This window comes from Talpa occidentalis, unplaced genomic scaffold (assembly GCF_014898055.3).
Source record: "Talpa occidentalis isolate TD23 unplaced genomic scaffold, MPIMG_talOcc4v2.1 talOcc4.4, whole genome shotgun sequence".
Lineage (NCBI taxonomy): Eukaryota > Metazoa > Chordata > Mammalia > Eulipotyphla > Talpidae > Talpa > Talpa occidentalis.
In genome coordinates, this window is record NW_023604295.1 from 11,147,117 (window position 1) to 11,169,481 (window position 22,365).

Below are 22,365 nucleotides of genomic sequence, written 5' to 3' on the forward strand. Positions count from 1 at the left end.
CAAGCAATGCTTGGCATAAAATAAATCTTCAAGAAATAGAGGACTTCTAGTATATTATGTAACACAATCAGTTGCAGTTACCCTGAGTGATATGTTGAACACTGTTCACAGATAAGAAGACTGATGGTGGGGTTTGCACACCCCCCAAAAAAATGAAGCTATAGGGGCCTCCCTGGTGGCGCACAATTGAGCACTGGGTTGCGAGGATGCCTGCAGCCTCTGCAGCGCTGGTTCCATCCCCGGCCACTGGGTGAGGGTCCCACATGGCGCGCAGACCTCTCCTGCTGCCCGCTGCTCCCCTCAGCAGTGTACTTTGTCAGTCTGCCTGTTCTGCTCTCTACTCTGGCTCTGGTGAATTCTTTCACCCTCCCGTGCTTCTGACTGTACCCAGTGCTTGTATAAATAAATAAAAATATCTTAAAAAAAAAAAAGAAGCTATAAAACAATGAGACACAGCTGGGAAAACTGAGAGCTTCTGGATCAGTTAATTTTTCCCTCAGAATGTTCATTCTCTGTTGAAATACAGGTAAAGAATTAGTCAAAAGATGAATTATGAAATTAATAATATAATCACAAAGTTTGAACAAATATGGTTTGGAATGAAACCCTTGATTTAAAAATATTTAATGTTAGTGCTAAATAGTATGCAGAATATCATAATATACTATATTTTTAAAATCTTCATATACCAGTGACAAAAATGTAAGTCAGTATTTAGCAACATATATGCCTCTGATTGGAATGTGGCATGATAGAGGACTCAGGAAGTATGGCAATTGTTTTAACCTAGGAGAATTTGGATTAATATTGTGTGAAAGAGGAAATAACAGTTACATATCCTGGCCACATATAAGGAAAAATGGAATTATAATGGAGGACAACAGAAGAAGAAAATGGAATAAATGAGCAGAAGGAAAAGAGGACTAAAGAGTTACTGATGGAATGCAAAGAAGCAAGAAGAAAGAGAGGGAAGAACTAACTCTCAGAGTACTAATCAAAAATTTTCCAGACCTCAGATGATACATTACTATTATTTTGGAAACTGCTTCCAAAGAGACCATTAGCTCATGAATTCTAAATTCTATAACTTCCATTATATTTTAAATTTGAGCAATTCCTCCTTGAATGGGGGTAGTCATTATAGTCTTCTCAAACAAATATCTTCATTACCCATAAGAATATGGGCCAGAGTAATGATTGATGTTCATGGTCTTTATATTCTTATCACCCACAAACAATATATGAGATTGGAAGAGACTTTTCTAGCTCTTAACAAGATCACTGAGGATTTTTTTTTTCTCTTTATGTAGTGTCACTATTGTAATCTAAACAGAAGTTGGGCAGATCATCACTATCCCTTCTAGAAGTTGCATGCCTTCTGTTCATATAGAGTATCTAGATATTGAGTAAATATTTTATTTTACTAACTGAAGGAGGGAAAGCTTTCATAAAAGGGGGAGTGAGAATATAGCATCAGGAAGTCATGAAGATGTTGGTTTGACTTTGCATTAGACATATATTCTTGGATGCACATAGGAGAAATACTTGGCCAAACTGAACTTACATTATAAAGGGAAGCAATTATTTTACAGCACATGATTCCCAGGTTTCACGAGGCCCTAGCTCTGGAAGTTGAAAGATCCGTCTCCATTTCTTTCTGGTTCTCTTGGCTTTTTCCTCCTGCTCATGTGGTCTTTACCCTCAGGAAAATATCAGTGTGTTTCCCGCTGTTCCAAGACTCAAGCTCAGACATAAAACACCCAAAGGAAGAAAAGGCAATGACCTTCATGAAGGGTGACAAAATCCCACCTAAAATAATCGAGCTACATACTTTCATATTCTAATGGTCAGAACTAGCAAAAGAAATCTTATACCATGGCTGATTCAGTCAAATCAGAATTTCCTCTGTGCCTTTCCTCCATAATTCAGAGCAGCCTGATATGTATAAATACTTGGGATAGAAACCAAGAAATACAAAAAAGGTCTACTGACTATTGAGGAACGACAACTCAAATATTATATGTTGCTACCACAAGTTGAAGCATTTTTCAGTGTGCAGGTGTATGGCAGAGAGTGGATGTTTTTTCTGCCTCATATTTCTACTCATTTTCTTCCACACTAAAGAGCAGCTGGCCATCATGACTGCTTGACTAAAGATTCCCAGCCTCTCAGAAAGCTGGGTCTGGTGGTTACATGACTGAGTTCTTGGAAAGTTGTGATTAAAGTATAGTGCTAAGAGTAACTTCTGGGAAGTTACTCTCTAAAGGGAGTGATTTTTCCCTTCTCCCACTCATTTCTTTTTTTTTCTTTTTTCTTCTTCTCTTTTAAAGTCATTTATTTGTGCATGCAAGAGCTGGGGTGCAGGCCAGAGGTGCGGGGGTGAGAGGATTTACCAGAGACAGAGTGGGAAGCAGAACAGGTGGATCTACTGAAATACACTGCTAGGGGAAGCAATAGGTGAGACAGGAGAGGTCTGCTGCACCATGTGAGTCAGCTCCCTGGCCAGGGATCCAACTCGTGCTGTAGTGGCTGCTGATAGCTTCACGATGCTGAGACTTAACCCCTTGTACCACAAGGGAGGCTCCATTTCCTTTTTTTTTTTCAGCAGGAAGATGGAGTTGGTGCACCCATCATGGACCATGAAGTAAAAACTGTGTGCTTATGATTGCAAAGCAAGTAATACATGTTTCTTACTTCCCTCTTAATCTGAAGCATTCATACAGCTGTGGAATGAGATTTATGTGACAGAAAAATCTATTCTGCATTGTTTGCTACATATTATTTGTGGGTTGATAGGTCAATGAAGAAATCAAAAAGGAAATTAAAGAGCATTTGGATACTAATGAAAATGGAGAGACAAGCTACCAGCTCCTATGGGATGTTCTAACAATAAAAGCAGTACTATAAGGAAAGTTTATAGCAATAGGCTTAAATAAAAAAAAAAGAAAGAAACAAAAATCTTAAATAAACTAACTCCACATCCAAAGGAACTAGAAAAAGAATAAAAGAGTCTAAAACTTGGTAATAGGATGGAAATGACAAAAATTAGAAAAGAAATAAATGAAATAGGTAACAAAAAGACAGTCCAGAATATCAGTGAGACCTAGAGCAGTTTCTATGGGGAATAAAACCAAACCAAACAAAACAAAATCAATAAACCCCTAGCTACGCTTACTAAGAAGAGAGAAAATTCAAGAAAGTAGAGTCTCAAGTGAAAGAGGTGAAGTTACAACAGACGCTGTAGAAATATTAAGGATCAGAAGAAAAACCCACTATGGAAGTCTCTATGTGAACAATGGAGTGAACAATGCAGATGAAATGGACAAATTTTTAGATTCCTACAACCTTCAAAGTCTGAACCAGGATGTTATAAACAACTTAAACAATCCAATCACAAGCACAAAATTGAAACAGTAATAAGAAATCTCCCTTAGGGACAAAAGATGGCTTCTCAGTGAATTCTACCAAAACTTCAAAGAAGATCTTTTACTCAAACTTTACCAAAAAAGTTGAAGAGTATGGAAAGCTCCCTAACATATTTTGTGAAGCCAACTTTTCCCTAATCCTCAAACCAAAAAAAGGCAGAACAAAAAAGGGAAAACTACAGCCTAATATCCCTGATGAGGATAGATGCAAAACTTCTCAACAAAATCCTAACAAACCAAATACAGGAACAAATTAAGAAAATCAACCACCACAATCAAGTAAGCTTCATCTCATGGATATAAAACTGGTTCAGCATATGTAAATCAATGTCATTCACCAGATGAATAAAAAAGAAAGTTGAAATTCACATGATTACTAAGCTTAATACTAATTATTATTAGTAAATATATTAAGGAGGAGCCATGGAGTAATTGATCAGACTCTACTTAGAGAAGGCAGATATTTAGTTCCTCCTGGCAACTTAATTGAAGACTTTATTCACTATATATACTCTACAGCATACTTGATCTCTCCAGTTTATTGTCAAAATTAAGAAAACAGTTTTTATAGAAAGACACATTCTGTCTTTTAAAAAAAAGGCACATTGTGATCAAAATTAGAAATAAAAATTTTGTAATCTGTACAGTTTTGTGACATATTGCACAAGTAATCTTTTCTTCATAATTTTGATCACAATGTACCTTTTTTCTAAATAGGATCAATACTGATTTTAATCCTGGTTGCAACATAGTTTCTTTACAAGTTAAGCTAAGCTTTGTATTTACTAATAAATTAAGGTATTTACTAATAATTGCTTTAATAATAGTTTAACACATTGATGCTCACATTCTATGCAATAATATAACCTTAATGAATTTCTAGTGTCAAAATTTTCAAAATTGGTTTCAAAGATGATTTCAACCATTCATCTATTTTCCTTATGTATAGAACTCTGGTTATGTGACAGTATATTTTAAATATTGCAGTAGGGGGCTATTGCCTGTTGTGTAGTGTTATATGGATTTGATAATATAGAAATTATTTCTTGAGTATATTTTAGAATACTCTCTGGGTTAAATCAGTGTGTTTTGAAGCATGTTGTTTCTTATATTGTATCAAGCATCTTTCAAAATAGACTCTTTAATCAATATTTCAATGTGAGTAACCAGTGTGATCTCTGCAATCATTTCCTACTACTATATTAAAATTCAGTAGTTTAAAAGACAAGAGAAGCAAATTATCATTTATCAAACAGTATATGCCAGATTTTCTTGTGTGTGGAACTTTACAACATTGTATTTTCATTCTGATCAAAATTCAATCTAATAAGAACTGGCATTCCCAGTTTACATATATAAGAAAATCTATTCACACAATTACATTAAATCTCAAAGTCTACAGAGAAGGAAGTAAACTTGGCATATATACCCAACTCTATTAAATTCCAAAGTCTTTTCCTTTTCCTTTCTTTACAAGAAATTAGTGATTACTCTTTGAGTCCTACTGTTCTCCTTCACCACCCTCTATCTAACTCAAAAGATTGGCATTTTTGAAAGTAAACCAATGATTCCCCTGTTCCTGGGCTTCTGGTTAGGTTCATCTAGCAGCAGAGAGATGAAACTAAGGTTATTACAGCTTATGTATAATTATGTTCAGGTTGGGGAAAGTCGCAGAGATAGGAGTAGACTCTGGAGGGAAGGAAGGTAATAGGGAATATCAAAAGTTTCATCAGAAATACTGTCATTTTACACATTTATAAATAATTGTATGTTCATATCATTTCTGATAAGACTAATGATAAAAACACAAATAAACCAACTTACCTGAACCCTGCCTCTAGTATGAAATATACAATCAATTTTTATAAACACTAATAAATATGGTTTCAAATTATGGTAACCACTTTGAAGACAAGCTACCAATGGAATGAACAACTGAAGCCGAGGATTTGACTTCGAAGGGGGTGTCCAGGACAGTTAATGCTTCGTGTCGTTTGTTCTGGGACCATTTTAATGAGAAGCATGGGTGAAAGGGTCACCATTCAAGAGAAAGTCAAGGAACAACAGAGGAGAAGGGTAGGAGCTGGAGCAAAAGACAGAAGCTGGAGTTGGAACAATACAGAAAAGATCATGTGGATCATTCTGGTGGGTGCGAATAGAGAAAAGGGGAGCTCAGTTTTATCCAACAAAAAGTGGAAACCCAGGTATAGAGATTTAAAAGTGAGGGGGTAAGGGAGACAGATTAGAATAATTATAATAAACAGCAGATCAAAAGCAAATATGTATATCCTAAGTGCTAGCACAAAATCTTTGGCAAAACAATTGTGAAGCATTTAGAGCATGTTTATCCTTCTCACATTCCTATAATAAAATCTCAAATAGACATGACTGAGGCTGAAATGTGTGGTCAGTTCAATTACCAGGAGCAGTAGAAGCTATATTGTTAAGTCTCTAGTCCATCATTCCAAATGAGCTATAAAATCCAATATCTTGGTCTGATATCTTAGTCCCTTTGATCCTGATCCTGCCTTGCTTTCTAAAGCCAAGCCAACAAGATGCTATGCAACGTTTAGTCTGGATTCAAAAGTGTTTGGCAGCTCTCTACACAGTAGCAAACTATTATATCTGAGGGAATAAACAATTGCATGGGTGGCCACATCCACATGCTCAAACTGGATTTAATATCTCCAGAGTTCTTTGAAGTCCTGACTTTTACAACATAAACAAACAAGGGAAGATAACACTGGTTGCAACCAATAAAATATAACTTAATTTTAAAATTGCCAAGGAAAGTTAAACTGTTTCAAGTGAAAACACAATGAAAATAAACATATGAAGATAACTGAGCAAACACAGCCAAATTAATGTCTCTATGATAATGGCTTATTCACGAGCACAGTTAAAAAAAACACATACACACATACAGGCTTAGATCTACACATGCATGCATACACACATACACAAACAAACAGCATTTTTCAGTTGAGACTGGAACAATATTGGGTTGGCCCTCCAGGCCAGAAGAATTGGGTACAGTGGAGAACTAAACCGGCTCGTAAACTGGGAATGCACCTAAGGAATTAGACCCTGGTGTAGTTTATTAGTGAAAAGTTTAATACAGCAAGTAGTGATCAGACATAAAGTAGTGATAGATATAAAGTGAGGCAGAGCCTCAAATCCTGACTAGCCACTTAGAGAGGAGACTCTCAAGATGGTTTTCTGATCTCAAGGGTCAGAGCTGTATAGATTATTGTGTGGGCAAGAAATACTTTGTTCTCTTGTGAAGTCATTGAAATTTCTTTAGAGTTGCTCAGCCTATCCTTCTAAGTCTTAATTTTATTATCATCTAAACTTAAGTAGACAAAGGATTTTAAACATTATTTTAAAAAGCCCAATAATGTAAGGGTGCATTATTGTAAGTCTTAATGGTACTTTAGTGTTTTATATTTAAATGTCTAAAGACTGAGTTTGATATAAAGGACACTAGTAAAAATGAATGTTTGCTCCTACAATCTTTATTACATCTAAATTCTCAGTGAATATGCTGTCTATAAATTATTTTAATGAGAACAAATTACCCCTTTGTATTTGAAGTAGCTTTTGAGGAAAAATATTCTCCTATAATACAGGAAGGAAGTGACCAAATAAATTAAAAATACTAAATTACCAAATAAGCAAAACATTTAAATTTACAAATAAAAAAATCATAGCAGGCAAAAATTCGCTAATTAACACAATTTCTAGACAATGAAAGACTAAGAAAAAAATGCAACACACAAAAGACAGAGGGTTAATATCACAAGAAACTTTTTAGAAATAGTTAAGAAGAACAAGTAATAAACAGGAAAATATGCAAAGGATATTTACTACTACATAGCAAATGAAAGGCAAAGATCTTAAATATATAAAAATGTAAGATTTCAAAAATAGTCAATGAGTTCAATGGAAAATGTGATAGGATTTTTAAAACATCATTTACTTATTATACAAACTCTAATTGTTTTCCCCAAACATTCTCAATGACACAGTACTATCCTTAAATAAAACACTTACAGCATTTAATGATTTATAATAATAAATGCTTATTGGAAAAAAATGGAAACATCCCTAATTCCCAAGAGTGAGTTAAATATGGTATATATTCATATGTAATACTGTGTAGCTTAAAGAATAATAGGTGAGATTTTAGTATATAAAGTAGATGTGTGGTCATGATTACACTAATGAATAAAAAAAACAAATATAAAAGTGTACAATATAATATCTGTAAAATGTAACACAAATGAATGAAAAAACTTAGAGATATGTATGTATGTATTCATGCCACACTCTTTCAGAGCCTCATATATTCCAGGCAGTATTAGAATACATTACTAAAACAAAAAAAGAAAATCTGCATGTGAAAAGCATACATTCTAATAAGGAAAGACAGACAATAACAATAAAATTAGTGAACATAAAATGTAGATTGTGTTAGAAAGTGGCATATTTTGTGGAAAAGAAAAAATAGATAAATAGTGTGTATGGGGGGAGAGGTAAACTGCTGTTTAGCATGAAGTGATGATAATTCATGATGATAATCACATTCTATTAGTGTGAGACCATAGCAGATATTAGGCCATGAAAAGTTGATAATGCAGAGCCGGACTGATAAAGATATGAAAGTCAGAATTAACACAAGCAAAATAAAATTAAGATTGTTATCCTTCTGTAATAACAGTGAATTGAATATATATATTTTGATAAAGTACTAGCTCTAAATTCCTTCATATTTAAGGAATAAATATTACATCAAAAAAGAAATTGAACAAAAAGAACAAGAATCTGTAAATTATTTTGAAAATATGGATGAAATTAAAACTACTAGAATATTTTATAATGATATGCTCCATAAAGCAGTTAATAGAACATCCAGCACCTATTTTTATTTAGATACAAAGTACATTGTGACTATTACTATAGATGACTGGCAGACAAAATCTTAGTGCAATAAAATAAGTGATAGTAAAGCAAAGTAAATAGATTAAATGTTAGAAGTCTTAAAGGAAAATTCAATTCAAAGTAGCTTAACCCTTAAAGAAAACATACTGTCTTGCTTAACTTGAAAATTCAGTTAGGGTAAGCTGCAGGCATGGCTTGATCATAGCTCTGGTGTGGTTTTCCAATTTGTCTCTCAGGATTTCTCTCCTCGTCAGGGTGAATTTTGTCTTGGCTTAACTTCTTTCTGGGCAACAAAATAGCTGAGATAGTTGCATAATTTACATTAACTCTAGACACTGTCTAGAAGAAGGAAGATTTCCCTTTCCTCAACTTGACTTGTGTCTGATTAAAGTAAATCAAATGTGTTCAGCACATCTGAGTCCAAATAGATAACATTATAGGGTTGTCTGCCGAACCAGGTTCCATTCTAAAAAGGGGAGTAGATTCAATCAAACATACTCAGATGGGTTAGTGGAAGGGTTGCAAGAAAAGTTAATCCAGGATGCCCAATTAAAAGAAATATATAGCAAAAGCAGCATGGTGAGAACCCAAATTAAAGAGAAGAAAGATTACATAAACCCTTTCAGAGAGCAGAAGGACTTCATTGGAAATAAGAGGGTATTTGGTACATAGAAATGAAGATCACAAAGAGACAATTTGCAAATTAGAAACAGAATACAAAAACAAAACTGGTAATCAATAACATAAGAATAGTTTCCACATAAGAAATGGACTTAGATTGAAAAACAAAAACTTGCATAAAATACAGTATGGTTATTAAATCAACGAAAAAGAAATGAGGAAGTATCTCAAGAAATTATTCCCAAATGACTTGAAATTAGGCACATTGTATTATATATTTTCCATACATGAAAATATATAATAGAGTATATAATAGAGTTACTTAGTTTCAATCCTCAGTATTATAAAATTGCCAGATAGGGTCTATATCATCTCCACTTGGCGCTTGAGGAAATCAAAGCTGCTGAGGACTTATACAACTGATAGAATTGTCAAGTTTCCATTTGAACCTAGGCAAATTCGAAAACAAAATCAGCATGTCTTCAATTGTCCCACTTAAGAAAGCAAAATGAAAGGACAGCTTGCCAGAAGTTTGAATAAAAAGTAGAACTCTGTTACAACACTGTTGCTGTTGATGTGAACTTGCAATGACCATGGAAACTAAATACTCATTATACAGATAAGGAAATAGGAACACCCCCCCTCTCCCCACAGAGTGACTTTCCACTGACATGAGCCAAAAGTGGTTTTAACTCACCCACACTTAGCAAACGAATAGTGTCCTAAAGTGAAAGAATCTTCCATGTGTTCCCTATAATAGGTGCACAAAACAGACTGGTAAATATTCACGTTTCTCTACAACTAATAAAGGGATATATTCAGTACTATTAAAACAAGTTAAAACATGGCAATGGAAAGATATTTTAGCAAAACTATTTCTAACTATTTCCAACTGCCAAACCACTAGCTTCCTTTAATTTAGGCTTTCCCCTGTTAATGCACAACATTCTCAGTGGTTGGAAAATCTTCAAAGAAAAAGCAAGAGAGAATAAATAAAACAAGATATTTCTTTTTTTAATGCCAAAAAGCCAGAGAAATATAGAATAATATAGACACATGACTATGTTTTGGTATAAAAGTTGATGAGACATTGTGTTCTCTATCTTTCCCAAATCTACCAGCTACAATACATTGACTTGGGAGGAAAGTCTTAGCATAGGATGCAAACAGTTTGCTAAGTATGGTGTAGTGTAGTATGCTTACCTTGTGCTAACCTTGACATTGAATGAGTCCTCTCCCTGAATTACCAGATTATGATTAAGCAGACATTCATTGTGTGCAGAGCATTCATTATGAAACAAACAGAACATTGTTCAACATCAGTTGTATATGCTGTGTATTGAATCATATCCCCCCTGCTAATCTGTGTGTTGAATTCTTGACCATTAGTACCTCACAAAGCAACTTCATTAGAAACAGAATCATTGCAGATGTAGATAAGTACAGACGAGATCATCCTGGAATAAAGTGGGCCTTAATCCAGTCTGACTAGTACCATAAAAAGGGCATCATCTGAAGAAGAAGGCAGGTGGCAGAGTGATACAGCAGTAACAAGTATGCCAATTATTGCCAATAAATCTCCAGAAACTAGGAGAAAGGCACAAGACAGATTCTCCCTCACAGTCCTCAAAACCCCTGGATCTTGGACCCCAGCATCGGGAACTGTGAGGCCGGGATTTTCTGTTGTCTCAGTCCTTCAGTTTATGGCACATGGTTATGGCCATTGGAGCAAAGGAATGCAGTTTGTAGCATACTACTCCTTGAGGTGCTGACTATGAAAATGATTAATGTCTGTGAACTAAGGACCACAGTACAGGTGTAAGCAGCCTATTCATCCCAGGTAAGAAAAAGAGAAGCAAGACCTTCAGAGAATAGAAGAGGCAGCAGCTGTGCATTCTGGGCAGGGGATGTGCTCTGGACCCCACGAATCTCGTCTCTGCAAACATCAGATAGTTTTCCTCTGGGTTTCTCTGGCCTCAGTGAACAGGCCATAGGAACTTTGCAGGGGACAGGAATACTCGTAATGATGCAAAACAAGACAAATTAGACCAAAAACATCTTTCTTCACAAAATTAAATAGAATTTTAATTAAATGTAACACACGTTACACAGATAACATGTGAACTTGATTAATTAGAATACTTAATATTCATCAGCTTCTTCATACTTTATTGAATAAGCTTCTGAAGGCGACAAGAGGTGATATGAGCTAAAAGCACTCAATTATGGACTGGTGTGTCCATGACATGAATGAACAATATTTTAAACAGATATTTGCTTCCTCCCACCCCTTCAGGTGTAGTCCCCACAGACTTTCCTTCCCCAATGCACCTGTGCACCATCACCTCAACAAATATAATTTTAAAAACACTCAAAAAGCAAAAAATCACTTTCAGATACAGTGTTTTTATAAAGCTACCTCTGTATCAATTTTATTCATGTTTCAAAAAATTATCAAGATTTTGTTTAGAAAGTCATGGTATTTTAGTCTTTCTGTAGGAGAGAGCAGAAGCCTGGGGGCAAGAAGAATAATGGTCCACCACCATTATGAAGTTTTTGTTCAAGAAAAACAATTTAAAAAGACCTCTTGTGGCATCAGTTGCAATTCAGTTCTGCATTTCACTCATCTGCATGACTTTTTCTTCATATATTGAAATCAGTATAATATTGACATTCTAAAAATAAAGATTCTTATATGTCAGTAATAAACAATGAACCAGAAAATACAAAAAGCTGGTGGTTGAGCATAAGGACCATCTTGCGCAAGTTGCTTAAGAACAGAAGCATACTCTGAGAGCATGAGGAAGGGCAGAGAGCTATTTAGATTCCATGACCCAATTAGAATCTTGATTTTATTCTACTGATTCTGCTAGTCACCTTGTCTGCTGAGCACAGTGGACTCTGTTTAGTTAGTTAGAAAAATCTTTTCATGAATGCCTCTAGGTGATTATGTATTTAATATACTGTTTGCAGGTAGAGTTACCTCTCCAGGACATGGAGAGCAATGAATGAAGATGAATATGAGGCTAGGAAAAAGGACCTACCACACAGACAACTTGGAATAAGAACAAACTGTGGCCGAACTTATTCTGCACAAGTGCTGACTCACCCCCAGTTATAGGAGCCTCTTATTCTTTTCCATTAAGCATATTCCGGCCACCCTAGAGCTCAGCATCTGAACTTCCCCATTGACTAAAGAAAACAATTTCATTGCCATCCTTCTTCCTTACCAAATCTAAAGAATACTGTTCTGGTGCTTGTTCCCTATCTCAGGACTCACTGCTTTCCAGATTGACTGGATTTGAGAATCCCATCCCTCATCATGGAAAGTAGAACTCTTTACTTACAGAGGTTGCCCTGCCCTAAGACTTCATGAATATAACCCATCAGAATACGTGAACCCTGCAGAGCATTACATCTGTTCATAGATGAGCTGTTCCACATAAAAATAGCTCCTGAGATGAATCCTTAATCATAGATTCCAGTAGATGTCAGCAATCCAGGGTAGGCCATCCTCATGGCTCCTCAACTAGCCAGGGGTCCCCATCTAATACAGCACTCTTGCTTCCAATATCTTGAATAAATGCAAAAGCAAGACCACACACACAGGGCATTTGCCAAGAAGCAATAGAAACAATAAATATAATTAGGGAAAGTACAGTCTTAAACCATATTTATAAAAGAAACATTTCTAAGTGGGATCCTGATCTGCAGACATAATGAATGAAGACTTTTATATTATTTGGTTGTGCAGCTTAGTCACTTGGAGCCAAGATGTCTGGAGACTCAACATCCCAGAATGGGAACTTACATAAATGTTGCATAATTGGAAACCCATTAAAGTGATTATCTGCAAACCATAAACTTCCCTGCTTGGAAGGTAAACTCAAAACTCCAACTTAAATATCACAGACCTAATTTTCAGTTCTGAAGTGTTAAGTGTTTCTGTTTTCTAATCAGGGTTTTTTGGGTTTTTTTTTGTTTTTTCATTTTATTTTTGGACAATATATGATTTCTCCCCACAGGTGTGACCACCATAATTCTCCCACCACCAGAGCACCCATAGTCCATCACCATATTCCCTTGTGCTCTTCACATCCTCTCCATTGTCATCTCTTCCCACCCTCTCTTCCTCCTCTCATGGATGCCTCATATCTATTGTCAGTTTTCAAGAGTTGCCTTTGTCTGATCCTTTGTCTGGCTTCTCTGTATTACACACATAAGTGAACCATCTGATATTTATCTTTTTCCTTCTGACTTATTTCACTTAGCATGAACCCTTCCAGTTCCATCCATGTTGCTGCAAATAAAATGAGTTTATCTTTTCTGATCACTGAGTAGTATTCCATTGTGTATATACACCTCATCTTCTTCTTGATCCATTCATCTGTTTTGATGAGTATGTGGATAAAAAGGGACCCTCTTACACTACTGGTGGGAATGTAAACTAGTCAGCCACTGTGGAGAGCTGTGTGGAGATTCCTCAAGACACTAGAAATGGATCTGTCATATGACCCAGTTAATCCACTTCTATGTATCGACCCAAAGAACACAAAAACATTAATTTGAAAGGAAATCTGCACTTCTAATCATCAGTAAAAAAGAACTTTAGTGACCAAAATCAACGTATAGAAAACTTGAAACTTTGTAGGAGAGATATTACAAAGGAAATATTAAGACGAAGGGAAAAGGATCAGTCTCAACACCAAGACAATTAACACATTGACCTGATAATTGCTAAATCCTCCCAGTTTCTTAGTCATAGGTCACATTGACCTATGGTAGTGGTTTGCATAACTGACACCTTCAAATTATTCTTCTCTTTTTATGTAATATTTGTGCTCGTATATGTTGACTAGGGCTGCCACCACAAAGTGCTACAGGCTGGGTGGTTTTAACAACAGAAATTTATTTTCTCATGAGAAAGGTAAAATCCAGGTGTGAACAGATTTGTCCCCCTGAGACCTCCATCTCTGACTTTCAGGAGACCCGGCTCCCCGTGTCCACCCGTGGTTGGCCCCCAGTGCATCTGTCTGCTCTAACCCCCTCCTTACAAAAACACTTAGAAAGTTGTATTAGATTAGGGCCCACCCTGATTACATCATTTTAACTTAATTTCCTCCTTAAATAGTATGCCAGATCCAGTTCATCCTGAGGTATTGAGGGTTATTGCAGGAGACAAGATCCAACCCATAACAACTTCTCTATTCCTGCTGGCTCTTTATCCGGACTTCCCCAGGAATGGCTGCCCTTTCTCCACCAAAGCAGTGCAGATATTGAAATGAATATTGTGGTGAATGTAATAGACACAATTAAAACTACATACAATATTCCATAATTCTTTGTTTGTCCTGTAAGTCTTTACCCTCAAATGAATGATGAGGACATTAAATGTCAAGAAATATTCAGGAAACTAGAGTCCAATGGATGTGTACACTGCACTGCATGATATAAAGGCATTAAAACCTTTGAATTACTTCTTGTTTTGATCATTCTGAATGTACATATTAGGTTTGCTGTTACAAATAGCACAATGATGATATTGATACAGAAATATTTGGGGGACATTTCATTAACCTACAAGATAAATTCATAAACATAAAAATTGTTCTTTCTGAATGTGAACCTGTCTAAGACATTAAAGCTATTCCTCCAAATTGCTTTTAAGAAAGAGGATATTCTACAGATCACACCACAGTAAATCTCCTGTAACAAAAACTAATGACATTAATTTTTTGTAATGATATTCGCAAGTGAGTGCTTATTGTCATTCAAATTATATTTCTTCACTTAGGTTCATTAAATGCTTTGGCATTTTAGTTAGTTTTTCATTTATACATATTCTTGCCCACATTTCTATTGATATGTTTGTGTTATGTAACTGATCTTTACAAAATCAGCATAAAGGTCAATTTGAAAATAAAATTCATTGACTTGTCTACACTGCCTTTTCAGTAAAGGGAATTCGCCTGATTGATCTATCCATATTTGATCTTATAGGAAACAAAATTAGAACATGTAGAACACATTATGCAATATAGAAAAACTGCCTAATTTTAAGTCTGTTTATTATGAGCATAAGAACACAAGGTTCAAGACAGTTTGGTTAAGTCTTTGTCCTCCTGATTTGTTTTATGTGTTTTTAGCATAAAATAAACATAAATTGAGCAGTTTCATTTTTTTCTTCCTTGCTTTACATGGGGGGGGGGTGCTATGTTTCTCTTAAGACAACAGAGAAATGGAGTTATTTTGCTATCACCCTCCCACATGGTTGTCAGTCAACTAGAACACTAGTTTGGAAAGTTTCCTTATGGGAGAATCAAGTCTACAGAATATCAAGGCAATTGAAATGCCCTAAAAAGATTAACTGGGGGAAAGAAGAGAATATACCCCAAAGAGAAGAGAAAGAGATGCATTTCGGACTGAGAGCCCACAAGAAATAAATAAGTGTTGGTGGAAACAATAAAGTTATGGAAGGAGTGATGTTATTTAATATAGAAGGGATTACCCTTTAGAAGAATGGTTAGGGTTATGTTCAGTGACCACAGAAATTATGATAATAGCATTACATACCATAGTAAAAATTAAAGGAAGGTAGAAATTGGTTCTATATGAGATGATCCAAATTTAGAGCTCTTGAAATAATGGACTATAAAGACTTCCTTGTGATGTAATGAACATCCATCTCTAAGAAATCAAGTGGTAGCTAAGCCATAATCTTTCAGAGATATTTTAGGAGAGGCTCACAGTCCAGAGTATTGGCTGAAATGAGAATAAGTGACTGTTACTATCTTCAGTTCATTTATTCTCAGTTCATCCTCACATATTTTGGCCATGCTTTTTACTATGAAAATAACAGGAAGTATTTTATTTATTGCAACATATTAAAATAGAAAAAAATATGCCAAATGAAAATTTATAATATAATTAGATGCCCATTTTTTATAATTACTGAAATCTTAGGAACATGTTTTTATTAAATTTGAAGCTACTGATTTAACTGCAGATAATGCAATTATGATGTTAAGTTCAAAAGAAGCATATAAAACTAGCTTTTGTCAAATTAATATTTGAAGGCTGGTTTTAATAGTGATATTTTATTACAAATTATATACATAAAAATAGGTGAAAAAGGGAATAATATGGACTCTGTGTGACTGTAAGAAAAATAATTGTTACAAAAATAATGTGTTGTAAATATGAATTATTTCATTTTTTCTTCTAGTTCCATATTCCCTTAAGTCTTCCCTATGCAAAGCTGACCCAGAAGTCCTGAATACTCCAGGAAAGCTGAAAGCAAGTAATAGGGTCTTTTGACAAACAGCAGAAAATCCATAAAATTTGTAAATGCAGGGATATTGGATAGAAGGTTTTTCCTATATTCCTTTGGAGTACTGAGAACCATGCCTGGAAGCTTGTGTGTGGATATATTCTTTAGTATGAAGAATGCACTACTTCCATGGTGACATTAAAACTAGTTTTGCAGAACTTGCTTTGGCAGCATATACAGCAAAATTGGAACAATACAGAGAAAATTGGCTTCTGTGCAAGGATGACACACAAATTCATGAAGTGTTCCAAATTAAAAAAATAAATAAAAATAATTTTGCAGAGTCAGCATCATATTGTTAGAGAATTATAGTTAGTTGACAAAAATATTGTAACATGAATCTTTTTGTTTTTAATATTTATTTATTTATACAAGTGCTGTGGTACAGGCCAGAGGTGCAGGAGGGTGAGAGAATCCAACAGAGACAGAGCAGGGAGTAGAACAGGCAGAAGGACTGAAATACACTGCTGAGGGGAGCAGCGGGCAAGACAGTAGAGGTCTGTTGTACTATGTGGGAATCTCCCCTGCCAGCTGGGAATTGAACCAGCACTGCGTAGGCTGCAGACAGCTGCACAGCGCTGCGCTCAACCCACTGTGCCACAAGGAGGCCCTGTAACATGAATCTTTAATGTCATTTTGATCTTCAGGTTAATATAAGGAGATACTTTTTAAAAAATAGTATCTCTTTTGTAATCTAGTAAGAATTCTGTTTAGTTAACTAAATGTTCAAACAACCATTTCAGTGTCATGAGTTTATTATAGTACTAATATTTTAAAATTGAATTTTATTTTTTTGTTTTTTAATTTGACATTTCTTTAGGATATCTATCTATTCATCCATCCATCCATCCATCCATCCATCTATCCATTCATCCATCCATCTCTTTCTCCCTAACTCTCTCTATATGTACAGGTTCACACCTCTTCATATGTATGTTACCACACCACATTCACCACCGAAGTACCAACAGCACCTCCATCACAGACCAACTCAGCCAACCTTCTTGCCCAAAATTGATCCAAGTATCCTTTTAACTTAAAATTTCATAGCAACTAGAAATTATCACTAAAATAAATACAATTTAGGCATCTAGAGATAGAGTAATGTTCTTGGGGAAGGAAAAATACTTGTGCAAACATGAAGAGATGAGAAAGAAGACAAATCACATGCATCCAAAGAAGTCTGTTTCATTAGTGTTCTCAGCATGGGATGCAAATTTCAGGAGCCTAGGCAGGAAGTGAGTTTAATATTGAAATAAATAATAGAAGCTGGGCCGTAGTTTTAGTGTGGGTAGAAATATAAGTTGAATTTTCTTTAGCTATTGTTTTTCCTTCTTTTTATTTTTCTGATAAGACCTACCAAGTAACATTTGAGAGTTTGCTTAATAATGTTATTTAGTACCTGAACATTTTAAATGCTTCAAGACTATATGGGCTTGAACTTTTTTTGAGAGGGAGGTTTATGATAATAAATTTAATTGAGTTAGAAACAGACTATTCAGACTTCCCTTTTCTTCCAGTTTTGTATATTTTATTTCTCAAAGAATGTGCCCATATCATCTAACACTTAACGTTTGTTGGAATAAAGTTGTTCATAAAAATTCTCCCATTACACATGTATTGTCACTAAGAGTTACAATGATAGATCTTACATTATTTCTGGTATTAGTAATTTTCTATTTGATTTTATCCTGTATAAACAGGAAAAGTCATACTTATGCATAGTTTTGAAGATTCAATTCTAGACTATAATTGGTACCCTATAATTGTGAATGTTTCTGTTGTCAAAAAAAAAATGCCATTGATATCCTTTTGAGCCTACCTTAAGACACATGAAAAGAATCGAAAGATTTTTTTTTGTCTTTGATGTAGATGATTAATTCCAAAGAGATTTGACAAGCAACATACTGCTTATGTTACTGATGAATGCCTTAGAAACTGGGTGGGCTCAATTCAACATCTGGGTCCCTGCCAGCTGCAAGGAAGCAGGGGAAGAGGTCAAAGTCCCGTTCTGGAGTTATCAAGCACTAGGTGGGGTGTCAATGTCCAGTACTTGGCGGGAAGGAAGAAGCTGGATGGAGAAAAGCCTGGGCAGATCACAGATACTGAAATTTATTCAAAATGTAATAAACATGTAGCTTGATCTCACACTTTTTTTTTTGTTTTTGTTGTTGTAAATCTGATTTTAGGATGCCATTCAACAATGGGATCTTTAACCAAAGAGAAAAATTGGTGAAATACTTTAAAAATTAAATTTCACATGTTATTATTTACACACTGAAGTTAGTGAGGATATATCCTAAAGTAACCCCATTATTTCTCTTTAGTGGAAAAATAAAATTTAATAAATGGCAAAAAAAAAAAAATCTGGAGATGACAGTCCCTTAGGATGTGACACAGCTGTGGAAGAAAAATTAAAGCTGAACCCTCAGTAAATGCTGAGACAATGGTTCAAAATTGGTTCAAAATTACATTGAATCATTTGGTAAATTTACTTGAAGAAGAACACATCAGCCTAGTAATATCAAACAGAAATGTATTTTGTATATATTACTTCTTCATTGGTTTCAGTATAACAGTGACACATAGATCTCGCTGCTATTCTTTTGATTGTCACAACCATTTCCATATACCAGAGATAAACATTCTTTTATCTTAAAAAGAAATTGCCTTATTTTTATTATTTTGAAATATTCAAAATTTAAGAGAAGCCCACTACAATCCTTTAAAAAATATTCTTACCATAATTAGAAGATTTTAATTGAAAAGAAGGAAAAATCAGTAACCCAATACATTATAAGTAGATGAGGATGAGGTGATTACCAATCATGACCATTATGTAATATTCCATATTAAACAGAATATTGAAAAAATGGAAAGTCAAGGATTATTAAATAAATGACTGATTTTTTTTTTTGGTTTCTGGGTGGCAGAAATATAAGAACTGTATTGGTGGAAATTTCATGACTATATACTGCACTCTATTATATTTCTACTCTTCACTGTCATCAACAAAGAAACGTCCAGATATTAAACATGGTGTATATTGTAAACAAACCAATCTTAGGATGAATTCCACCATTTTGCACTGTAGCATAAATAGCTACAATTATACATTCTTTTATCACAGAAAGGATAAGAGTAGCATTGGGTAGACAAAAAAAAATGATACAGAAAAGAGATAAGAACCACATTTTATTCCAATGCTGGAATAAACCCCAGAAAAGCAGAGAGAAGCAAATAAATGAGCCCGTCCTGTTGTCTGAGAAATATCTGATAAAGAATGAATCTATCTTTCACTTCTGCTCACACCCGTTTGCGGACTGTTTGGCTCAATAACCTAACAGATGTGTCATTTGTACACGATTCCTTCTTCCTCAGTACTTGTTTCCCTGAGAAAGGAAAGCTTTCTCCACCTAATTCGTGTTGATGAATTGAGAGGAGAGAAGTAGACAGGGAGGAAGGACATACATATTCAAGGAAGCAGTGAGGGGATCTTTGAGTTGAGTTGAAAAGACTTGCATGCAGAGAAGCAAGAAGGGAGCTGTGGTGGGACTCAGAAGAGAGAGATGTTAAAACACAACTGGTATCCCTGACTCACAATTCTACAGTGGGATGGAAGCATTTTCTTCCCAAGGGAGAAAAGTGTGGGATTAATACACATGGGCTTTTCGTGTCTGTCAGTGCTCTTTCCCACAGAGAAATAGTACCCAAACATTGTCTGCTGATGAGATTGGGGATTAGGAATTATCTGTGAATATGGAACCTTCTACTTTGTCCTCTTTCTGTTTTAATTAATATCTTCTTTCTCATGACACAAAGATTCCAATAGATTGTCTCTCTACTTCTGCGAAGATAAGTACTATTTGTGAAGGCAGGTGTTTTGAAGTCCAATTCTGCCAGCAGATTCATATTGATTCCTCCAGTCAAACTCATCTGTAAGAAATGGATGGTATTTTGAGCTATCGCCTGTTTGACTCTTATTTTCAGTTCTAAATTGAATTTGACTTTGAAGATTGGGTGGACAGGGGAAGGTCAATAAAATAGCATCTTTTTCTTGTAACACTTGTCTGTTTTTCTCACCTCTGCCTTTGCCATATTTCACTGTGCTTGGCCATATGAATGAATCGGTGAGTGAAATATAGGTGGAAGTAAAAGTGAGCCAATAAGAAGGTATTAAAGGGGCCTCCTTGGTGGTGCAAGGGGTTAAGATGCAACCTATGAAGCTATCTGCAGCCACTGCAGCACAAGATCGATCCCCAGCCAGGGAGCTACCCACGTGTGCAGCAGACCTCTCCTGACTCGCCTGCTGCTCCCCTCAGCAGTGCATTTCAGTCAATCTGCCTGTTCTGTTCCACATTCTGCTTCTGGTGAATCCTTTCACTCTCCACACCTCTGGCCTGTACCCGGTTCTTGTACGCATAAATAAATCTTTTTTTTTTTTTTAAAAAAGGTGTTAAAGATTGTTGTGTGCTTCTTACCCTCCTCCTGGATTTTTGACATTAACTATGATAAAGAGCAGACCCAAATAGCTTGGGCCCTGACCCACCTGGATTAGACGTGGATTCACCTTGCTTCCTGTGTAGCTGGGTTATCCCACATGACCAGGAGCAAAATAAAGGCTTTTTTTTTTTAAGTTAATAAGACTATAAGGTAGTTTATGATGCAATTAAGACTTCTACAAAGAGACCAGGAAGGACCTCAGGGTTGCCAGGGAACCAAATATCTCCAACAAGCAAGTTCTAGTTGTTGTTCCTCCCAAAAATCAAAGGAGAACAAAAAACAGGCCTCTTTATTTCCACTACCAATGGATGAACAATCACATAGAAGAATTTATTAATTTTTTTTTTTTTGTCTGGTTGGAGACTTCTGACCTTTGAGGACAGGAAAGAGAGACAAGCTGACATGGAGTTGTGAGCCAAGCTGCTGCTGACTGACCATTCTGATTTGACCTAGGAATTTCCAGAAAAGAAGTATTGAAGAACCACAATGATCTAAGTTTAAGGAGTTTCTATTCATCAAGTACAGACATTGAGGCTGAAATTAAATTCAGATCAGAAATTTTAAAAAATACATTACTCAACACACTCAAATAATAAACTGTGAATCACATGCTCAACACATTTTTAAGCAAGTTATAATATCCCACAATCCACAGTCTTTGGACAGCCAAAGGATGGATTTCCTAATGTCACTTACAAAGAAGAGCTTCTAAGGCCACTTCTCATGGCCGTGACTGATTGCTTGTCAAAAGTAACTGTTTGGGAGAATCTGTTTTTGTTTCTCTAGCTTGTTCCTGTCATATTTTTCTTCCTCATGGACAGATTCACTCCATCTCCCTATAGACCTGGGCATACCTAACTCTTCTGGAAATCTCAGATGTCATCAGAACATGTCTAAGAAAATTGTTCCCGCTTATCTGCATAAGGACTATATTATTTTGAGGTAAATGTGTAACTTTAGGAGTCCAACTTACATAAGAATTTTCTTTTCTTTTTTTTAAAGACTTATTTATTTATGCATACAAGAACTGGGGTACAGGCCAGAAGAGTGGGGGGTGAGAGGATTCACCAGAGACAGAGTGGGGAGCGCAGAACAGGCAGATTGACTGAAATACACCCCTGAGGGGGGCAGCGCGTGAGACAGGAGAGGTCTGCTGCACCACGTGGGTCACCTCCCTGGCTGGCCAGGGATTGAGCTCCTGCTGCAGAGGCTGTGGCTAGTGTTACAGTGCTGTGCTTAACCCCTTGTGTTACCAGGGAGGACCTGTTTTCTTTTTTGAGATGTTCTTGTGCCTCATTCAGTTAGAAAATATTCCCCTAATGGCATAGAAGGTAGTGTTTCTTAAATATTAGCGTATTTATTACTATTATTTGAATGTTTGCATCCCCTGAAAGCATATGTTAAATTCTTAGCATTCAGTGTGATTGTGTTGGATAATGGGTCAGTGGGAAGTTCTGGCCTCATGAATAGAGAGTACTCTATTCAAGAGAACTTATAGAAAAGTCTCCAGATTGCTAATATTGACCCTTTCCTCTGTAGGAGGAC

The 22,365-nt window shown here is 35.6% G+C and overlaps 1 pseudogene; it reads left to right on the plus strand.

Annotated features, from left to right (window-relative positions):
• The first annotated feature begins 16,476 nt into the window (after positions 1-16,476).
• Positions 16,477-16,574, plus strand: LOC119258320 (U6 spliceosomal RNA; annotated as a pseudogene).
• The last annotated feature ends 5,791 nt before the right edge of the window (positions 16,575-22,365 follow it).